This window comes from Camellia sinensis, chromosome 13 (assembly GCF_055761805.1).
Source record: "Camellia sinensis isolate YWXY chromosome 13, ASM5576180v1, whole genome shotgun sequence".
Lineage (NCBI taxonomy): Eukaryota > Viridiplantae > Streptophyta > Magnoliopsida > Ericales > Theaceae > Camellia > Camellia sinensis.
The window spans coordinates 10,691,251-10,699,209 of record NC_138973.1 but is presented as its reverse complement, the minus strand read 5'-3'; positions in this window follow the sequence as shown (position 1 = coordinate 10,699,209).

Here is a 7,959-nt window from a genome sequence, read left to right as displayed (position 1 = left end):
GGTTTGGCTTTGGGAAAAAGATTTTGGAGAAAAATTTTGGAAATTTTGTTTGGTTTGTAATTTTTCTCAAAAAATTTCTAAAATCACTTTCTCTCTCCTACGCATCAATAAATCACTTTTTCTCTCTCCACTCTCCTTTTTAATCGCTTTTTCTCTCACATATATCGACTCAATTACAACAAAATATCAAATCATCCCAAACTCTCAAACTCCAAAACTATTTTCAAAATATACAACCAAACAAACTACAAAAATTTCTAAACTCTCTTCCTAGAATATTTTTTGAAAACTTATCTCCCAAAGTCAAACCAAACAAGCCCAAGATATCTGTGTAAAACTGATTTGAAGCATTGATATTCACCCAAACAATCTAAACCATTGAAATGTCAAAGTAGGACAAATGAGAGTAAAACATTTTCAACCATTGGATTGAATCGATCTAATGATGCACATTTTGACAGATAAACAAAAGTCTTCTCGGGATTCAAAACTTCATTCCCTTGTTATATAGATAATTCATGGAGTCCCAAAACCCTACGCAATCCCAGCCACCCCGCTGAAGCTTTGGACATTTTCTCCAAAAGGTCTCGATTGCCGTCGAATTCTCTATATCTCGCTCTCATCTGGAATCCTCCAGGATGAATCTGTCATTCTCTACAACAAATTCGGCGAGCCGCGTCCTCAGATACTTAAAAGATTGTTTTTTTGTTTTTGTTTTAGTATTCCTTTTGATCTGCACTGATCTTCTATTTTTATTTTTATTTTGTTTTTTGAGGCGGTGGGTGTGGGGGTTATATGGAAAAAAAAATTGATATTATATATAAATATATATATTTTTGGTTTTTAGCATAAACGTTCTGCTATCTAATATTTTCTTAAATTTTCTTGAGTTTTTTTGCGAGATGTGAGAGTTTTTACATATTAGCTTTCGTAGGTGTTACACCCAAGTTTTGAATACCATAGCAGCCATTAGCTACCGTTTTAGAGAGAAAACAGTATAAAATCGTCTAATTCCGTCTGTACTAAGTTCTCAAATAGCGCTAGCCGATACCAAACATACCGGTCGGAACTGAACAGTATTTTTGAATATCGGGTTTCGTATAGCAATCCCGGGTTTACCCTTGTTGTACAGTGATCCGGACATGTGTCCGTGGATGTTGGTAGTTGATTATTATCGTGTTTACATTCCTTTTTCTTCATATTTGAGTTATAGGATGTGTTAGGCAGGTTTGTTACAGGTTGGTTGTGTTCAGGGAGCCTAGTGTTGCTGCCCAGAATTTTGGACCTTCGCTCGAGCGAGGAGTTGGTCGCTCGAGCGAGAGTGGGGTTCGAGTATGGTGGGTCGAGCCAGAGTGGCTCGCTCGAGCGAGCGGTTGCACCTGGTTCTGGACCTGAGAGCTGTCTTTCTTGGCTCGAGCGAGCTTCCTTCGCTCGAGCGGTCTGGATTTTTCTTCGCTCGATCGAGAACCTCTTGGCTCGAGCGAGAGTTTTCTGTGTCTGGTCGCTCGAGCGACCAATCCTTCGCTCGAGCGAGCGTGTTTTATATCAGCGGACAGCAGCGTCTTAAACATCACTTTTTCACTTCTTTTCTTTGAGCAAAACCTAAATCCAAGCCTCTCTCTCTCTAAACTTGCACTCTCTCTAAGATTTGATCTCCATAGAGTGTGAATCTAGCCTAGGGCCTTTGTTAAAAAGATAGAGGGTGTTGAGAGCTTCGATTTAATCTGAAAAAGTTTGGATTTGGAGCACGTTGATCTTCGAGTCTTCATCTCCTTTTTGGCTAAAACTTCAAGGTAGGGATAACCTACTCCTCTCTATGGGTTTTGTCTTTAAATTTTGGTATTTTGAGATGTTGGGCTTGGTTTGGTAATTTTGTAAAAGTTTGGGGCTTTTGTGTAATTTTACAAAAGTTGGGGTTTTATTCATAATAAACCTAGATGCATGTTTGGCATAGAAAAATAGAATGATTGTTGAATCATTGATGAAAATGGGACCTAAGGGTTAAAATGTTAATTATGGGAATTGACCTAATTACATTGTTTAATTAATTGGGATAATTAATTGAGAAGAATGAAGAAATGAAATGTTGATTGAATATCCATTGTGCATTTATTTTCTGTTTAGAAATAACTGCTTTGGGCTATCGGTGGAGGATAGTCGTGATTGTTGTAGACAATGCATGATGATTAGGCAAACTGAAACTAATCAATGAAATGTGTCATGGAACTTGACGATTGATAGAATACATTAACTGTATGTATTGGGTGATTGTATATAGAACCAATGTGTTTATATACGTTATGTGTAGAGGAGGAGATAGGGGATGTACTCCGCGGTTTAGGGGAAGATAGGGGATGTACCTCTAAACCGGTTAGTGTTGGGAGAAGATAGGGGATGAACTCCGTGGACACAGCTCATATGCTTGTCTAGAAGTGAAGATAGAGCTTATATGCTTATCTTTGTGATGTGTGGATATAGCTCATATACTTATCTGTGGATATTGTGGTTATACATGTCTGTTGTAGAATGTGGATATAGCTTATTTGCTTATCTGAGAATGTGGATATTGTTGATATACATATCTGTTGAGAATGTGGTTAGTGCTTATATGCCTATCCGTTGAAAAAGGGAAAATGAAAGGAAACTTGGACTCATGAGTTGTATGACATAAATATGTGATTTATGTGATTGTATCAGTGTTGGCCATCTATCAATTGCTAATATTTTAGTCATTGTTCATGGTTGGTTTAGTATATTTCTACTGGGCTGTGGCTCACCCTATATGGGAATATCATTTTCAGGTGCAGGAAGCATGCCACCTCCAAGGACATAGCTTGGGAGGCTAGAGACGGACTTGTTTTGTCGTTTTGCTTTTGATGTATTACATGTAACTTCAAGCCAAGGGCTTTATGTGTAAACGAGTTAGTACTCTTTTGTTGTAACCAAGTGTTAACTTGGAAAGCTGTAAGCCCGTAGGACATTTTGTTATGATGTTAACATGTAATACTTATGTAATGGAACTCTAAGGAATGAAGGAATGTGGTTAGTTTATATGTAAATGCATGTCTTATCTGATGGGTTTAATGTTGTTATTTTGGGGGCGTTACATTTCGACTCCTTTTTTTTTTTTTTCCCTTTCAATTACCTATTACAACATATGTTTTTGTAAAAAACTTATAATTTAAGGCTTCTTTTCTATTTCTCTTTATCTTTTGTAATCCTGGAAAGTGTATTACTTTGTCATGTTTAATTGTTTTATTTAATATCATTACAATAGGTGTAAAACATATATTTGTGTTTTGATAAATGTTTATATTATGCACAAATTATTTAGCGTGACGTAATATTATATATTTATAAAAAAATAGTACCTATTTGTAGCGATAAATCTTAAACGGTACTAGGGGTGAGCATGGTTCGGATTGGACTGGATTGGGGTAAAACCAGGACCAATCCGTTATCTACGGTTCCTGAAAAATTGTAACCAATCCAATCCGTTTAAATCATGGAATCAATCCGAACCAATCCATTTAAATACGGATTGGATCGGTTTAGGACCACGGATTCATATAATTAAATAACAAAAAAATATATATAACACTTTAATTTCATAAAAATATAAACATAGCGCTATATTAGTTCCACAATAGCAACATCTATTTCTATAACAGCGACATATTGTGCTAGAATTTAAACAATCCTGAGAAAACTGGTTTCACCATAAGTATTTAGACCATTACAAATTAATATTAAAAACTAACAAACAAAAGTAATAAAAGAAGATATTATACGGTTTTAGGTTTGAGTTTAGATTTTATATAGAATAAGAGAAGATACTATGGGAAAAGATGTATAATAAAAATATCTACTATTTGTATACGGTCCGGATCGGTTCCAATCCGGAACCAATCCGTGTACTACGGATTTTTAATTTTTCAATCCGGAACCGAACCACGGATTCAAAAAACCAATCCAAACTTATCGGATTGAACTGGACTGGATCGGATTACGGATTTCACGGATTCCTTACTCAGCCCTAAACGGTACCCAAAAATTTATCGGTACATATCAATTACTAAAACGGTAATTGATAGATTCACTCACTATTTGGGAGGAGGGGAAGAGGAAGATGTGTGGTGGGAAGAGGAAGAGGTGTAACAGAATGAAGTTCTAAATTTTGAAATCGAAATCAGAGAGAGAGAGAGAGAAAAAAAAAAAAAAAAAAAGAGATGTATGTGTGAATTATTTCAAAAACCCCATTCCCCTGTTATATATGTTATATAGATAATACGTGGAGTCCCAAAACCCTACGCAATCCCAGCCACCCCGCTGAACCTTTGGACATTTTCTCCAAAGGGTCTCGATCGCAGTCAAATTCTCTATATCTTGCTCTCATCTGGAATCCTCCAGGACGGATCTGCCATTCTCTACAACAAATTCGGTGAGCCGCCTCTTAAAAGATTGTTTTTTTGTTTTTGTTTTAGTATTCCTTTTGATCCGCACCGATCTTCTTCTTCTTTTTTTTTTTTTGAGTCGGGGGGGTGTGGGGGTTATATGAAAAAAAAATTCTGATATTATATATAAATATATATATATATATTTGGTTTTTAGCATAAATGTTCTGCTGTCTAATATTTTCTTAAATTTTCTTGAGGTTTTTTGCGAGCTGTGAGAGTTTTTACATATTAGCTTTCGTAGGTGTTACACCCAAGTTTTGAATACCATAGCAGCCGTTAGGTACCGTTTTGGAGAGAAATCGGTATAAAACCGTCTAATTTCGTCTCTGCTAAGTTCTCAAATAGTGCTAGCCGGTACCAAACATGCAGGTCGGTACTAAACCGTATTTTTGAATATCCGGTTTCGACTCTTTTTTTTTTTTTCTTTCAATTACCTATTACAACATATGTTTTTGTAAAAAACTTATAATTTAAGGCTTCTTTGCTATTTCTTTTTATCTTTTGTTATCCTGAAAAGTGTATTACTTTATGGGTGTGTTTGTTTTGACGAACTAGATAAGAGATTATAATCCATCGAACTTGAATTATGGGACCGTGAATCCCTGGACTATTTTGTTGGATTAGATGTGTATCCTATGTTTGTTTTCTCATGGGATTAGATGTTTGGAAATGATTATTTTTAGTCAATCCAATGTTTGGTTGGACGGATAAATGTTCCAACGATTATTTTACCTTTTAAATCATAATTTATAATTTTTATTTTAAATCTATAATTTATAATTTAACAACACTAAATATTTTTAATTTTTAATTTAACAACAATAAAAATTTATAATTTATAATTTATAATTTACAAATGTTCAAACTACTATTTTACCATTTTTCAATTATTTTCTAAGTAATAGTAATACTAAATCTGAGAGTAAAATTGACATTTCATAAATTAGTATCTCATGGTTTGTATCCCACCCCTCCTCCAAGACACCTTCTAATCCCGCCCATAAAATTTCAACCAAACAATGGATTTCTCTATGCAATGGATATGGAGTCCAATCCCACCCTCTAATCCCTCCAAACAAACACCCCCTATCATGTTTAATTGTTTTATCTAATATCATTACAATAGGTGGAAAGTATATATTTGTGTTTTGATAAATGTTTTATATTATGCCCAAATTATTTAGCGTGACGTAATATTATATATTTATAAAAAATATTACCTATTTGCAGCGATAAATCTTAAACGGTACCCAAAAATTTATCGATACATATCAATTACCAAAACGGTACATTTAGCGATACGGTACTGAGAATTTTAGTTACACCTTTTCCATCCAATTTAGTTTGTTTGGTGGATTTATTTTTTGAGAAATAATAAGAAATGACTGTTTCTCTTGAGAACTCTTTCTAATTGGGATTATTAGACTCAAGTCAATAACTACATCCATTTTTAAAGTAAAAATTTTCTTCTAAAAGTCTTCTGTTAGAAACTTATTTACATATTGGAAAAAATATGAATTAAAATGACAAATTTGCCTCCATTAACCACCGGACAACACACCACTTTACCGAGCTACAGAGGTTCCTTGTGTATGCAAGGGTGGCCATGGCAAAGGAGGAGAATAAACACAAAATCTATGGGAGCCAAAAAGTGGGTTGAAAATCTATTATTATGTTTGTCGTGAGAGAAATATAGGAATTGTAGAGACAGAAAGTTGGTTTTCCAACTTTCACAGAGATTAACAAAAACAAGATATCCGACAAGGGAAGGATGTTGGTGGTTTCGTCAACGGCAATGTAGCTTTGTCCACAACGATGTTGTCTACAGTGGCGTAATTACAAATTTGATTCAGTAGTGTCATTTAGTTAGTTATTACTGATATCATTATTTTCATATCAATTGAGCAGAGACGGAAAAAACATAAAATGAGTCTTGATGTGAGGAAAAAAAATTGTAAACATTTAAGAATCGCATGCCTAAAAAAAGTAATAGCTCTTAACTAAGTTCTACTTTTTAAAAAAGAATTAACTATATACAAATATTTTTTTTTTATATGGAATGATGTGACCCTTTGTTATTTTTCAATTAAAACACCTATTACTGTTCTCATAATATCATTGACACACCGTTTTAGATGTGTTTTTTGTGTAAATTTTCTGTTTGTAAATCATTTTGACACCATCATGTTTAATTTTTAACAATTTTAATGGTGTCAGTTACGAAAACCTCTCAAAAAATTTACATATTGTGGTGTATTCTATAAAAAAAAAAAAAAATTCAGAGTTTAGTGGTTGAATTGAACCCACTAAACAGTACTTAGCTCTGCCCATGGTTGTCTGTGGTGATTGCAGACCAAGACATCGATTGTCACCACAGGTATTGTAGGCAAACGAGACCAAGACGACGAGTTGCAACGGGTGTTGTTGGGTTCTTCAGTGGTTACCATAGGACAAAAATGTCATTTTGATTTATTTTTTATCAATCTATAAATAAATTTTTAACTGATAATTTTAGAATTAAATTTTAACTTTGATGGATTTACTTATAAATAATTTATCATTTATTGAGTCCAATAATTCCTTCTAAATTTGGTAAGAAATGATGAGAAATCATGAAACTCTTTTATTTTTTACTATTTCATTTCTCATCAAAATGGCGAGATTGAGTGTGAAAGTAGCTAATTGGTTATAAAATTTTTATAATACCGAGTTTTCCATTTAAATATAAAGGAGGAAAAAAAATCTCACGCATATCCTTTTGCCACATGCTTTGCTTTCTCACACATCCAAAGATGATGATGAGAAAACACAATCTTTGGTTATCATTTTTCAAAAACATTTTTTAGAAAATTCTACTTTTTTATTTTTCATGTTTTTTTATTTTTATTGAATTTTTTTAATATTTTGAACAATTTTTTTAATTTTTAGACATACCTAACATAAATATACCTTAAAAGTAAAAAAAAAAAATTGAAAAAAACATTTTAAAAATTCACTAAATACCAAAAATATAAAAAAAAATGAAAATTCAGTACATTTTTTGTATTTTTATGTATTTATTAATTTTTAAAAATATTTTTTTACAAATTTTTTATTTTTTAGATACATCTAAGTAAGGTGCATCTAAAAACATAAAAAAAATGTTTAAAATTTTAAAAATATTCACTAAAAATAAAAAATAAAAATACGAAAACCAAAAAACTTATTTTTTAAAAAATTTAGTTCAAAAAACTCAAACTAAACACACTGATTATTTTTTTTCTCTCTCACCCCACGATTCAAATCGAGAGAAACCTAATCCCTATAATATAAATTTGCCTTGGTTGTATATTGCATAGGCTTGTCAGGAGCTGAGCTGAGCCCTACAAAATCTGAAAGCGTATATATGTAGATCATAATTTATTTATTTTGTATGTATGCATGTTATGATTGAAGGTCGCCCTTCTCAATGACATGGGAGAAGATGGAGGTACTTTTATCCTTTAGTTATCCTTTATTGTTC